The sequence below is a fragment of the Apteryx mantelli genome, chromosome 15, assembly GCF_036417845.1.
Source record: "Apteryx mantelli isolate bAptMan1 chromosome 15, bAptMan1.hap1, whole genome shotgun sequence".
Lineage (NCBI taxonomy): Eukaryota > Metazoa > Chordata > Aves > Apterygiformes > Apterygidae > Apteryx > Apteryx mantelli.
In genome coordinates this window covers 24,266,305-24,281,251 of record NC_089992.1, presented here as the reverse complement: position 1 = coordinate 24,281,251, position 14,947 = coordinate 24,266,305, and the positions used below count along the sequence as shown (strand labels likewise).

Sequence of the window (14,947 nt, the reverse complement as noted above, 5' to 3'; positions counted from 1 at the left end):
ATGCCGATTCCTATATTTTTCTGAGAGGGGCTCAAAAGTGCTGATAACTAATGCAGTGTCTTACCTGACTAAATTAACTACTCGGAAGACACACAAGGAGCAGACACGGGGTAAGTGGGTGCTGCTTTCACACAGGCACATCCCCATAGCGCATTCGGAAGTTCCCAACATAGCTCATTTTCTGCTGAGCGCAAGCCCCGTTGTCAGTTTACAAGCGCTTCCTTAAGAAAGTCTGCTTGCCTCTTAAACCCCAATTTCTGACTAGAGGCAGTGAAGGAGAATCTGGAGAACTCCAAGCTTCACTGCCGTGTGAGTTTATTAATGTCCTTTTATGCACTTAAAGAAGGGTATGCTATTACAGACATTTTAGATATCACTTCACACATGATCAAGTGTTCTCTTCTGCAAGAAGTAGTATAGAAAAGTCTACTTGTATAGAAAAATATATGTAAGTACAGAAAATTCCTCGCTTCTTTTTAAGACTAGGATCAATGCTCTCCAAATAAACAAAAGATCAAAAGCAACAATTTTAAGCTAGCTCTGATCAGTCTGAAGCATATATTACCTGTTCTGCAGCACGGTTAACAGTATCCAGATCATACAGCTGGTCAGTGCCTTAGAAGCCCTATCTCAAAGAAAATGCTAGAGGACATCAGCCAAGAACTGCTCATAGCAGTCTTTAGAGTAGCTCACATACACTGTAAATACCAGAGCTGAAGACCATGGACAAATCCTAAGTAACGAAAGCAGGCTACTTCTTTCATTAGGATTATATTTAGCTATGGGACGTTCCAGTCGCGTGCTTAAACAGGCAAGACTGTTTAGCTTCATCCGGCAGTTTATGCCGACCAACAACTTAGGTAACGTCAGTTAAACAAATCTGAACGACAAAGCTGTTACCCAGATCCCAGAAAAATGGCAAGTTCCCTCGCAGAGGGCACCCGGCTGAATTCAGGACAGCGCCAGAGTGCAAATCAGGTTTAATATCAGAATACGCCAATGGCAAAGGGGTTTGTCTTCATCCCGCTCCTGAATGCCACATGGATGAGCTACAAACGTTGCCCAGGGTTGACTATGAACTGAAGGGCTCAGCATTGATGCAAGAGTCAAGTGACTTAAGGCAGTTTTCATTCTGCAATCAACCGAATAAGGTTTCAAAAGACACATTTGTAAGCTGTAATCAAGTTTACTAAGCATTCGCGCCCTCCCTCTAGTAAAACCCTGAGCTATCAGTATTCTAACCTCAAGGCACAGAGTCCTCTTATCTGCAGACACTTAACTGGTTCCGAGTATCAGACGCCCAATCTAATCACCTCAATGAAGCGAGACTGTTTGTTGTTTCCTGATGTTGGTGCAGTGCAGGATGTTATGCCAAACATTTTTAAAATGAGATAATTGAGTGACAAATGATGCTTTTGCATGCATTCAAATTCCTGCTTGTTCAGAAGAGTGCTCCTTGTCAGGAGACTGGCTTCATCCCATGGAGAAGCATTTAACTAGAGATTGCCTTCCACTGAGGATCTGCAGACTAGTTTCTCAAAAAGTTTTTTTCCAAAGATTAAGCCTGCCTCATCCTTAGAAAAGGTTGGGAGAAAAGGCTGGCATTATTCTCCAGTTCTTTCCATTTATGCTTCTCTCTGACAGAAGTTAGGGGAAAAAAAAAAAAGAAAAAAACAGCATTTATTAGTTTTAACTCCTTTTTTTTTTTTAGGTCACTACAGATTTTTTTTTTCTTTGTAGCTAGAAAACATACAAGAATGTCTCCAAAACACAGAGACACAGCTCCTGTACGTTGCTAAAAAAGATGTGAACAACCAGGAACCCACTCCACTGAAGTAAGTGGGAATAAATTCATCTTCAAAACACAGAAAACCAGAGTTCCACAGAAAAGCAGAGCTGCCAACAGCTCAGCTGCTAGTGTTTCTCGCAGAAGACAGCAACTCAAGTGTGTCCAGTGTTTAAATGCAACACAGAGACTAAAGCCTGCATGCCGAAGATCTCAGGAATATTAAAAGCAAACAGATTTGCATCCTAAAATATTGAAAACACTGTAAAAGGTTGGTGAGGATAACAAAAAAATCTTGTGTTCAGATTAGTTATTTAAAATCCTCAGACTATTCCATTAGAGATCTCAAGGTTTAAACTACTTTCCAATTCTGTTTTCACCTTTCCTTAACCAACAAACGTGTGTTTGAAAGGGGACTGATTACATTTTTCTTTAGTACGAAGGAAGCGCATACTGAATGGCAAACCTATTTTTTCCCTTTTAGGCATTCTGCAGAAGTACGAGCTGCTCTCAGCCTCATCTGTGATGAGGAAGCAGGGCATTTTAATACACAGACCTTTTTAAAGAAATGCCCTTTGCAGAAATGCTGGATTATGTAACAGGTCATGCAATCCGAGGCAGGCTCGAGAACAAGTCATTCAGCAAAAATATACGTGCCCAAGAAGCATTATTAGAAAAAGGTACAACACATTTTAAAAAGCAAATCTGACAGGTCAACTTTTAACGGAGCAGGATCTGCCTAACAACAATACGTAAAACACTGCCCCTGCCCCGGGGGTGCAGGTTAGAGGAGGGATGCTTTATTTACATCAAAAGTTTATGCTCTCCACAGCTGGAGAGAATCACTGCCTATTAACTCCAGAGAAACATCTCTCCAGCAGGTCAGGTCTTGATCTTCCCGGTCAAACAAGGTGCAGCGTACACGAGCGGCAATGGACAACCCAAGACATGGAGAACACCAGACAGTGTTCTGCTTACAAGAACAAGGAAGGCAGGAAGGAAATTAAGAAGCAAGGATGCCACAATTCTTTTTATTTGCCAGATTTACGCTGCTTTGCAAACTGAGACACTTGTTTTAAGTTGCATTCTGCAATAGTTTTTCCCCCAAAACCATTTCTACAGCACCGTTTAGCTTCACCTCGCTCTGACATGCCTGTTACTCTAACAACATGCCTTTGGCCACAGGAAGTCACTGCTAACTCAGACGTCCACAGCGAGCTGTCTCTCCATACCTCACGCTCTGTATATAGGACATTCCAGTAGAAATAGCTTTGTCCTTCACACTACTTTGTGCCAGTATCTGTAGCTGCATCTGAGCTGCGTCATAAATCGGATCCTTCTTTGGACTGGTGGCTTGACCTCGCAAGGCCTCCTGACTCTGGTTTGATACCTTGCACGCAAATAAACTTCTGAGGGCAGCTCCTACACAGCGTCAAATATGGCTATTTATGAGAGAAAACTCAAGTTCAATATTAGGCAAGATTAATACAATGCCTAACAGTGATTGCCCAGATTGGGTACTTTAACCACTTAGATCTGGTGACTTTGCCCCTGCGCCTCTCAAATTATGTGCAGAAGGGCAATAACAGCAATAACTTCACTCAAGGTTAGAGTAGTCCATTTTTGAGCTTCTGGGTTCTCTATCTAAGAAGAATAACCTTACAATGTTAAGGGCAGACTGGAATTCTCAGCTGACATTTCGGCTTTGATCACCCCAAGACTACCCCCTGCTCCTCTTTACGACAAAGGCCGCAGTTCAGCTAAGGGATACGCACATTCAGACTCTTCAAATGGGTAGAATAAAACAGAGAAGATAGAAAATGCTGACAGAAATCTGTTCCTTTGTTCAGTGTAAGCATGAATATTTACCAAATAGCAACATCAATTTACCAATGCTACTTACAGAAGAAAAATAACTGTATTTGCTAGAATGCTTCCAAAAGAATGACAGAAGCCTGCCAACAGTTCAGTAAGCAGTAGTCAAACACTCATTCATCAGAAATTCTTCTGATCTTTTGAATTCAGCAGCAATATTGTCACATCACCGATACAACACTTCATGCGGATAGCTTGATGGGAATAAAAACCAGAAGCTTGAGAGGCAAGGTTTAAGATGACTTCATGGTGAAATTCAAGAGATAGGAAAGAAGAAGAAAAAATACCAAAGGGATCTGCAAGATCTCAGGAGCCTGCACTGTTAGAATTGATGTCTGGACTACTCGAGATAGCTGTGGTTGGGTCCCCTGGTCCAAGTGCCTCCTTGAGAGCACCCAAAAGCAAGAGCTACCACTGTAACTACTTGTGTCGCCTCATCAATAAGACAAGCTTAAGAACCTACTCAACACATATTTTACCTCTTCCTCATCTCAGGCCCAAGAAAAGCTCACTAGAATTGCCCGCTGCGCTTAAACTGCCTTACTGAACAGGATGAGCACCTATACAGTCAGTATGTACCAGTCCTATGGGACACTGAACCATCATGCCACTGCATGAGTGAGATTTATTTAAAAGAATGTTAGACATTTTAGAGATTCTGTAGTGTTTGAGAAGAATATGAATGGTGATCTAAATAATTTGGTTAAATTATTATTTTAGTATTTTGGAATTGTCTCTCTGAACTGAACTAAAATTGAAAGGTACTTATTCATCTATTTTATACCATAGCACTGTAAAACATTGTTAAAGAGTTGTATATAACTGCACTGAACAGTCTTTCACATGCTCTTAAATCAAAGACCACGTTTAAATTGTACGGTATTTTACAACAGCATTAAAAGGTATTTTTCAAATACCTTATCAAAGGTCAGATCAAAGCATCAAAAGAACTTATCCTGTACCTGACCTTTAACAGCGATGGCCTCGGGAAGAACATAAGAACAGCTCAAACATTTAGCGATGCTCCCCCAGCGTACACTTACTCTGCCAGCCTTCAAAAGGTTGCTACTGAGGGATTTCCTAAAACAGAGGCGATGTTTTTATAACCATCTTAGAGCAAGTTTACATTTCCACAAAAAACCTGAAAACTTTATTTAGTAGTTTTCCATCTCATTTCAGTTTGCAAAGGAAGACTACAGCAGGATATTTGGAAAACCCTTTGGGAAATATAAATCCGCCTTTTTGTCACATCGAAAGCCCAAAACAGCACAGCAGCAATGCAGGACACGGCACACTCATTTGTACCATGACACCGACTGAGCGGCCAATGCCAGGTTAACACCCGATAGGTGCCAGAAAAAGAAAAGGATAATCATCTCTGCAGTAGTTTCCAGCCTAGAAGAGGCACAAATAAAGCGATAATGAGCAAGAAGAAAGAAAAAGAGAATGAGAATGTTTGCCAGTGGCCTACATGCAATTTTTTTCAGCAAAACAGTTTAAACTGTATAGGAGGTCAGTGACCAAAAATAAATAAATAAAGCCCGCATCCTATTGTGAAGGTAAGACTGGAGAAGATGAAGAAATGGGGAAAAGCACATGAAGAATACCATAAGCAGTACTGTGTTCATCCCTCCCCTTTCGCAGTTCCTGCCGTGGTCGTTATTTATAGCTGCTTCACAGCTATTTCTCCCTGCCCTGTCTGTTCTGCTCTTCTCCCAACTACTCCCTCCTTAGAGGCCTAAAATGACTTTCATCTTACTCTACATGGCTCAAGACTAAGGTCCTTAAATTGGTCCCGACAGCTCTAGAAATAGGAGCTTGGAGACTCTTAGACCCCAAACATGCAGCTTTGCACAAACCTAACTCTTACCTTTAAATAAGACCATAAATCACTACAGACCTCACAGCAGATTGCTCAAAAACTTGTCAATTCAAAATTAAATTTTAACAAATCAAATTTGAAGGTGAATCATCAATACTTAGTCTGATGCTAAGCTCAGTACTCTTAAAACCGAGGGGAGCTGTAAACTATCCCATTACTTGAAGCAGTTGTTTCAGAAAGCAAACAGCCAGGAAGAGACCGTTGCATCGCTTCGCACTCCATCCTTTTTGTCACCGCTACCTTCAAAACCTTCATTTATTAACACCTAAAATTCTATGCTTTGGCTTCACAGTAAACATCAGCAAAATCCATACTTGCAAAACTTGAAGTATGGAGAGCTAATTGTGACTGTGAAGAGAAACCCACCGGACCCTCTAAAAGACTACGAGAAACTAAAATATATTTATATACATAAAGAGTTACACTGCAACCAAACTAAACACAAATAATGAAAACATTTATACTACTGTCATGTTGACAACAAGCAGAAAAGCTCTCGCAGGACAGAACTGTTAGTGTCAGGTACTCAAGCGTCATCTTCTCAACACCTTCTGCATAAAGAAAGAAACAGCATAAATAGGGCAAAGCTCAAACACTTCTGAAAGTGCAAAGGTCAGAGCTGATAGCACTTATATTGAAGGGTGAAGGAAAAAAAGGAGAAAACCCAAAGGTGAAGGCAATCTAAAGCATCATAAAACCCAAACATAGCAGAAGGGAGAGCAGACAATCTTGTGAAGTAGCACGAGAAGCTTTTAGGCAATTCTGCAGACCCTGGTGCCAGACCAGACACAAATGGTCATCCCCAGGCGCACGCAAAAGGGTGACGCTCGTGAGAGCGGAGGGCAAGGACCCAGAAGGAAACAAGATAAACTGCCATCACTGGCAGTCTTCGTTTCTAGATTACAGGGACCAAATACACCACTTCTCAAAGTGAAGCGCAGGAAGCCTAAAGGGAGCGGCAATCTGATCTTTCCCCCATTGCCACCCAAAATGCAAGCAGAGTTCCCTCCTAGTACTGATAATTAACAGCAGTTATAGAGCAACTGTTAAGAAGTTCTCCAGGTATGCCTGAAATGCCTAGCTGTTTGGCCAACTGGCAAAGACCGTTCTCTCCTCTGCCCTCTGGAAACATCCGCACCCATTTCTCCAGCACACCTGAAACACGCTCAGATTTTACTACTAGGCTAGTTACAAACCCTTGCTTCTAATGCGATTGTTCATATTATACAACTTCGCAGCCAGCGATAGCTCTGCCACTTGTTAGATTTTCTTAAAGCATGAAAATGCAGAAAAAAAATCCGTCGGACTGAGCAAGCCCGGTTCCCAAGACACGCGAATGTGGCAGCGGAGTCCATCCAGGGGAGACTGCCAAAGACATGGCGCAGGCTGCTCCTCAGCCCCGAAAGCTGCGTGTTCAGCCGCTTCGGGATTTTGAAATCGCTTCCCCAAGGCACCTCTTGGAGCGAAGCGGTAAGCCTCAACCGCAGCTAACTGCCAAACTCATTGCTTATGTAGCCTCGCAGTCATAACGGGGAAAAAACGTTTGCTGCAGAACCCTTGTTACCATATGCAGACACTGAACACGACATCTCCCTTAAGGCAAGGGGCCGCCCTTCATCGCGCCATGGAAAGCTAGGTGGTATCACTGACCATAGTAGTTCACAAGTCGCATTTACCTCCCCCTCCGATGACAGTTACCTGTCAAGTTTTTAGTTCTTCCTCACCTTCTCATCCAAAAATCTATTAATTATCCTTTAGTGTATTAGGAATAACATGCAAAAGAACCACATCCAATTCTCATACTGCCTTTCACAATCTTGGAGCCGGTGTCAAGGCACCTTTTCCTTTCCAAGGCAAGTGACCCTAATGGCCAAAGCCATTACTAAAGCCACCTTCACTGCTCTTCCAATTCTGGACTGTAAGAGCAATTTCAGATTTTACCGAAGTGAGGTATCATCTAATATTTTGTAAACTTAGGACAGTTGTTAAATACTGTGCTTGGCACTACAGAAAGACATAGGCTTTTTAACCCGAGGAGACTTGCATGAGTTTAATGAGACTAAAAGAAACAAGCTGAACTCCAATCTGGAACTGGGTTGGACTAGATGATCTCCAGAGGTCCCTTCCAACCTCAGCGATTCTGTGATTCTGTGAACTGCATTTAAACCAGTTTAGTATCACTTAAGTCATGCTTAACCACTTCAACTATAGCCTAAATCGATTAAAATGTTTTTACATTTACAGCTTGAACCTGTTAAGGTAGATTATTTAACTATCACACAGCTTTTCTAACATAAACTAGGTCAAAAAAATTTAGAAGCTATCAGTCAGCACAATATCTATCTCTTCTTTCTTTTTTTTTTTTTTAATCACTCAAGTGTGTATGTGGGGGGCTTTTTTGTTTGTTTTTAACTCCTGCTGCTGCCTTCGCTGAATTATTTCAATCTGCCTTTGCTCTGCTATGATGTCCTTTGGGAGCCTACTGCACTGACAAAATCGTTGTCAAGCTCTTTTGCTAGACATTTAAGCTCAATTTTTTCTTTCTCGGTTCCAAATGTAGCCTTTTGTCAGTCTTACCAACCGCTCAGAATTAAGTCTTTTTTTTCCCACTTGTGCTACTACCTGAAGTTACGGACTCATGGGATCTTTTCAAGTCTTCCCTTTTCTAGTCTAGAATATCCCCCCTTCCTTTTATGTTCTCGTGTCTTCAACATGCTTCTTAGAGACTGCGTGTAGTAGTTTAGGTTTCCAGACAAGCGCACACGCTCTAGGGAGAGCCACCGTGATCCCTACGTATACTCAAACCCAGCAGTGGTTCCCGTAGCAATGCAGTTACGGGCAACAAGCTCAGGAGTACTTTGGCTTAATAGATTCATTAGTGTGATATTTTAAAACATTCAATGTAGAACAAACCTATACAAATCAAAGGATTCTAAAACCTGCTTTATTCTTCATTCAAGACAGAACAAGACATTACAATCTTATTTTTCTATACAGACACACCTCACATGGCAAATTTGTTCAGTTAGTTACCTGCTGTTAGTCTGGTTTGGATGCTATCACTTGGAAAATTTGTTCTTTGAGAAAGTCACACCCCACCTGTCTTTTATTTGTGTGTGTTTATGTGTGTGTGTGTGTATATATATATACATATGTATGTATGTGTATGTAGACACACATAAGAGGGCTTCCAATCTGTTATCAACAGCTAACATAGTTTATAAAAACATTGCATCCAAGCCTTCTCTGGAGACTCAATCATTAGATCAGCACCTAACGTCCATCTTGTATCTTACTCTCAAAATACTTCTAATTCCAAATTATGGCAGAGCTCTACAGCTTCCGATGCCAGATGATGAAGAACCCTTCACAGCTTCAAAAGCTACTGTCTTTTTTCCTTGAATGAGTTTGCGTCAGCACGGAAGTTGTGACTTCAACCACAGAGATGACCCAGAAAAGCTTCAAGCTTATCAACCTGGAATGACTTTTCAGAAGTCTACAATAGTTATCTTACTAGGGGGGAAAACACTTTCAAGTTTTGACACAAATACAAACATTCAATCCAGGCTGAAATTATACTTAGATGTATTTAGATTGGATCTTTTAAGACAACATAAAAAAGACAATGCAGTACCAGACCATAAAAAAGTATTTAACTCCTAGAGTAAAATTCTATTTAATATATCAAGTAAGATTTTTGAAGGCACATAAGTATGTTTCAGATAATTACCACATTTTAAGAAACTGGATCTGATTTTTAATACGGACTTTTGATAATTTCTGAGTTATGTTTTAACAGCCATTCTAACCCCCTCAACTTTATGCAAGTCTGGTTTCATATTTGTGCATTAACCCCCTCTTTCCCCCCCAAAAAAAGATGCAAGTCACCACAATCTTTCTGAAATACAAATAAACAGTTCCTTTTAAAATGAGTTTTACCAAATACGCAAAGGCCATCCTCAAGCATCTAATGGACTGAACTCATCCATCGTGTATAGAATCAGATTCTAAATCTGCACATCTAGTTCATTGCTTTGAGACAGAAGTAGCACCTGAATCACAGATGGGTTCCTGCAAACAACCTGCACAACTCTGACACGCTCGGAAGGTTCAGGTGAACAGTAGAGCCTGGAAGAAGCTCCTACCATCACATATGCCATTCAAAGCGGCAGCATTATAGTGACAAGGACCTGGTCTTGGGGAAGAGCTCTAGGAACACGTCAGAGATTGCTTCGGAAAGTTAGATGCTGTCAGGTTGTTGGGTTTAATTAAAGCCATCCTACAGTACTTGTGGAGGACTCCTAATTTTACTAAGGCTTTTAATACTGCCCCATACAAGAGTCTCATAACCAAAAATAAAACTCTGTCTCTTAAAAAACACACACATGGTTCATGAAGCTACATTATAGTAAGTAAATGAGTAGGTGGAAAACAGCCTAATATAAGACCAATGATGGGCTAGAAGCAAGCTGAAGTAGTGGTGGGTGCTCAAGAAGATAGAATAAGATTTCAGAATAATTTTGACTACTGGGATAAAACATCAGAACTAGATAAGATGCCTTTTTAGTAAGAACATACACGAACTACTTGGTTTAGGTAGCAATAGAACGTGAAGAAGCAGCTCTGCACAATAAGATCTGACGACCACAAGGGATCCCGCTGGACGTGAGTCAACAATGTTATATTGTACAAAAGCATTTGTATGATGATGCAAACAGGAATGCCATATGCAAGACACATTAAGTGATCCTTCCACTCTGCTGAACTTTGGTCTGGTCCCAACTGGAATCGTGTCCAGTTTTACATATCACACTCCAAGAAACGTGACTGGAGAAAATCCACAGAAAAGCAACAGGAATGGTCAAGAAGATGCAACTTATGAAGAACAACCATGATAATTAACCTGGAGGAGCGCTGAAAGTAGCTGCCGATGACAAGTAAATACACTGCTCCCCATATCCACACCGTTTAGAATAAGGAATAAAAAGCCTAAAACGATAGCAAAGCGGGTTTAGGTTAGATTCATGGAAGATCTTTCCAGCTAATAGATAAGCAGAAACAGATTATCGACCTTTCATCGTAACAGATTTGTGACCGGGAGCTGGAGCACCTCCATCATTAGAAGAACAGCACAAACACAGTTGCTCTGGCTTTGCAACAGAAGGATGAATCACAGGCTAGCGCTGTCCCTTACAACGCTGTGTTTTACAATTGCCTCCTCTAAAGTAGTACTTACAGAGAGAGAAGCGGCTCATTGTGAAGGAGAGAATGCGCCTCATTCATGAGCGTAACAGCAAGTAGTCTTCATAAAGCATCATACTGTTAGGGTACGTAAAGCTCTGAGCAAATGTCACCATTTAAAAGTAGTTCCACTGAGTTCCTGGGTTTGAACTGTTTTTTGCCAGAATGAAAAATACCGTTTGAGATGTTTAGTACCAGTGCTTATTCCCTCCTAACCTGTTAGCAGAGATCTGCTAGAATTTATTGCAGTTTTCAAGTGTATACACATTAGTCATATTGCTTGTATTTAAGTTTCCTATGGGGGAGTTGGAGGAGGAAGAAGAAAAGAAATGGTGGGAAAGAGAATAGAACTTTGAACATTTTTCTCCATGCTCAGCCCACACTCAGTCTCCATAAATGCTGCATGAAACTGTTTCTAAGTTTTACCTAGGGACCATTAAAATCATTTGTCAGAATACAATCAGCACAAAATGGATGAGAACCAGCAGTCAGAAAGAGCATTGCAAGCATAAAAGGAAGATTTTCTGCTTGCATTTTTAAGAGGAGACAACTACTCCTCAATTTTGTGGTCATTTCTATACTGGTTTCTGCCATCAGAAAAGCCACATTATGTTTTTAAATCAGCTAGATCCCTCTCATTCATCCAATCAGAGTATGAAAAGAGCAGATATAAAACAAGTACCACCTAACTTAAATTCCTTTATTTGTCCTTATGTCTAGCTTTGAATATCCTATGTAGCTTTATTAAATCAGCATTCACAATATTTTAAAATAAGTGATGTTTAAGAACTCACTCCTCTACATAAAACGTGACTGAGTTTGTTTTCAGATGCACTTTGCCAGACCAGAGCTCTGAAAAGGGAAGCACTAACTTTAAAAATTGACAACAAATCAGCTCACGTTGGTGCACTGGAGAAACGCTGGGGATTTAACAGGGGCAGCGCAAGCATCTATTTTAGACAACAGTAAAAATATAGCCATGCTCCTTTAAATCCAAACACTCCAAAGTGAAAGCATTAGTACACTGAAGTCTTTATTTTTAAGCAAGTAGCTGGAGAAGCAAATATATTGCTACGGTTAAAAAACAGCAACCAGAAAAGGCATGTCATTTTAACAACAAACATCCAGGTCAATCAGGAGAATAGCATCTGGTTTGAAGCGCTAAAGTAATTTTCCAACAAAAATCCGTTGGGAAGTATGGGTTTACACGGATCTTCTTTACAGACTGACTTTTTCCAGCTGTTCCTCCTCATGCTTCCTCATCTCTCTTCTCTCCCTCCCTTCTGCCACCTCGTCTAAGCCACGCTCCGCAAACAAGCGACAAACTAGTATGCATCGGAAACGCAGTCTCGCAGAACCTGACAAGTTTCTCAGAAGACTCCTCAGGAAAAGTTTAAATTTCTGACATGTAAATTTTTCTGTGATCTTCAGGTGTTTATGTAAGAGCTCTAAAAAGAATGCATACAAACGCCCCCAAAAACAACTTACAGTTTTATTAGGCTTAAATCTGTAGGTGATTCTAATTACAAATATTCTGAGCTACATTAATTCTAAAAAAAGAATCACTGGCAATTCAGTGGCGATCTCTTGTCAGAAGCAGAAGAGAGGCCGACTTCCTGCAGACACTCAGGATTCCACAGCACATATTTTATGGTGAAGCAAGTGGTTTCATCAAACACTGTGACCTCTCCTGCAGTTTCAACAGGTACATTACTGTTCATTTTTCATCCTAAGCTGCCATAGTGTTATTCTACATTCAAAAACACTTTGGAGCATCGCCTTCCACTACAGCGATGGCTACGTATCAATAAAAGATGGTGCGATTCTTGGGTACGCGCTCCGGGATCCTTCGAAGAGCGTACCTGTCACTACTCACGTAGGGATTTTTAACCAAGTTGTCACTGATGTATTTAGACGTACCTATTCAAAGAACAATATTTTTCCAATGACTTACAAGAAGTATGCACAGTTCAGTAAATGGCTGTACACATGCTTCATGTGAAAGCACAGAGGAATTGTTCTGCTTCGGTAAGCGTCTCTTTGGCCATTACTAGCCGAAAGAAAACAGCTCCTACAATCTTGCCTACAATCTTTAAATTCCTTTTCACATTCAGGTTGGAGTAGCACTTCAATTAGCAGCAATAAACCTTTTTCAGAAGGATCTCCACCTTTCCCTTTGCTTTACACAATTTCAGCGCTCCGCTCCTTTTCGAGACCACTTTCACGCACCTATGCACATTTCCTTCTATCTCAGCCCAGAAACTCAGTCTCCCTTACCATATAATTGCTAGGATGTCCCTAGCTAACCAAACAAAAATTAATGAGCTTTCAGAATATATCTGGGGTCTCCAGTCTTACCTCATGCTAACATTTGGTACTGCTTGGCTAACTTCATGTCAGCAATGGGAGTCCTGACTAACACATGGAAAGCCTAAAGCCTTCCATCCACCTCCAAAAATTTATTCCATTTTTGAGCTTCAGACATGTAACCACTGTCAAACAACAAGTGTTTGCACTGCCCATCAACTGGCTACTCAGAATTTTTATACCAGCTGCCAGCACTTGACACCTTGCTTGCTAACTCCGCACAGGAACAGCTTCAGGCACACGACCCATTTAGCTCGCATTTCTGAAGACCGCTCACCTCCCTCCAGCCAACTGAAACGGGAAACATAGGCAGATAACTCTGCCAGGATGCTGCTCAGATAGCAGAGCTATCGCAGCAATCAGACTGCATCCCTGCAACAGAGAACCAGACTTTATCCGCACCACCATCCAACCAGCGCGTTCCTGGGAGCTCGCAGGACTCGGATGCTTAATTCCCACTGAACTCCAGTGGAATTTGCCCAGACTCCTTTAGGCTCCTCACAAAGTGCCTGGTCTTGCAGGAAGCCCACAATTTTCATTCACATAGTGTGGCTACCAAAGCTGCATCTATTTGGTTAACGTAGTCAGACATGGGGCTCAGTTCTGCTTCAGACTGCAAAATCTGCATATACTGAGGCAATAACTCATATCTTGGATCTTCAGGCCATTATTACTATAATCTACATCTCTATTACAGTTGTCAAACACACTGAAAGCCTCATGGTTATTCTAGAGCATGCAGTCAGTGAAGCTGACCTCATGCTGCAAGGTAAAATTCTCACCTCAAGAGAGGGAAACTGCTAGGTCTACATAGTATCTGCAGAGCAGAAAGGAGGGAGGGAGAAAGAAGGAGAAAGGATGAAAACTTGCATTCCACTGTTATAGCAATAAGGTATCGTTTCCATCTAGACAGGTTTTCCCAGCGCACACAAATCTGGGTCTCCTGTGAAGCAAATACCCCTGACCTTTATAGCGTCGATACGCTAACGCGTTCCCTTTCTCAGGTCTACCATGATGCTGCATAAGAAAGCACTCACCAGAAGGACTCTGCTTACGCACTTTGGGAGTGCACAGAACTGACTTCACGGTGCACATTCAGCTTTAGGATCACATGATAAGACATGCATTTTTATAAGCTCCGCAGGATCTTCCTCCAAGTGCTAGGACTGCACTCATTTAGGCCAGCCTCTTGGCCCCGCTTCATTCTGCCACTAATTGTCATGCACTTGGCTGCAAACTCATCAGGGAGGAGGTATGCTATGCTAGATTTAGATCACACTACCCTATAAGAACCGGAGCAGGGTTTTTTTCCCTTCCGTGGTCCTATCAGAGGATCCCTTTAGTTGCTAAGAAACTACAATTTTATTGCATTATAAATCATTTAAAGCAGCTCAGCAGATGCAGCTTTAGTAGGCGGGAAGCGATGTTCCATTTTACCAGGAGCGCTCCGCACGCCGTTCGGGGCATCGGGCGCCTCCCGAGCGCCTCGAGGGGGGCAAAAGCGAGCGGCCGCCGCGTCCCGGGCACCGCTGCCCCTCGCACGCCGTTCCGCGCCGCGCCGCTCCCCCCGCCCGCCCGCCCGGGCCACGCGGGAGCCTCCTCCCGGCCGGCTGCGAGCGGGGGCGACCGGCGCGCGGCACCGGCGGCCCCGCCGGCCCCTCCGCCCGGGCCGCTCCCGCCCCGCCGCCGCCGCCGCCGCGCCCAGCGCGCCGCCCCGGCCCCGCCGCTTGACCCTCCGCCCCCGCCGTAGCCGCCCCCCCTAGCAACCAGCCGCCCCCCTAGCAACGCCGCCGCCG

The 14,947-nt window shown here is 42.4% G+C and overlaps 1 protein-coding gene across 1 annotated transcript in view; it reads right to left on the bottom strand.

The window, feature by feature from the left end:
• Positions 1-14,947, bottom strand: part of NPTN (neuroplastin) — a 57,989-nt gene that overhangs the window by 42,879 nt on the left and 163 nt on the right. The window lies entirely within an intron of this gene.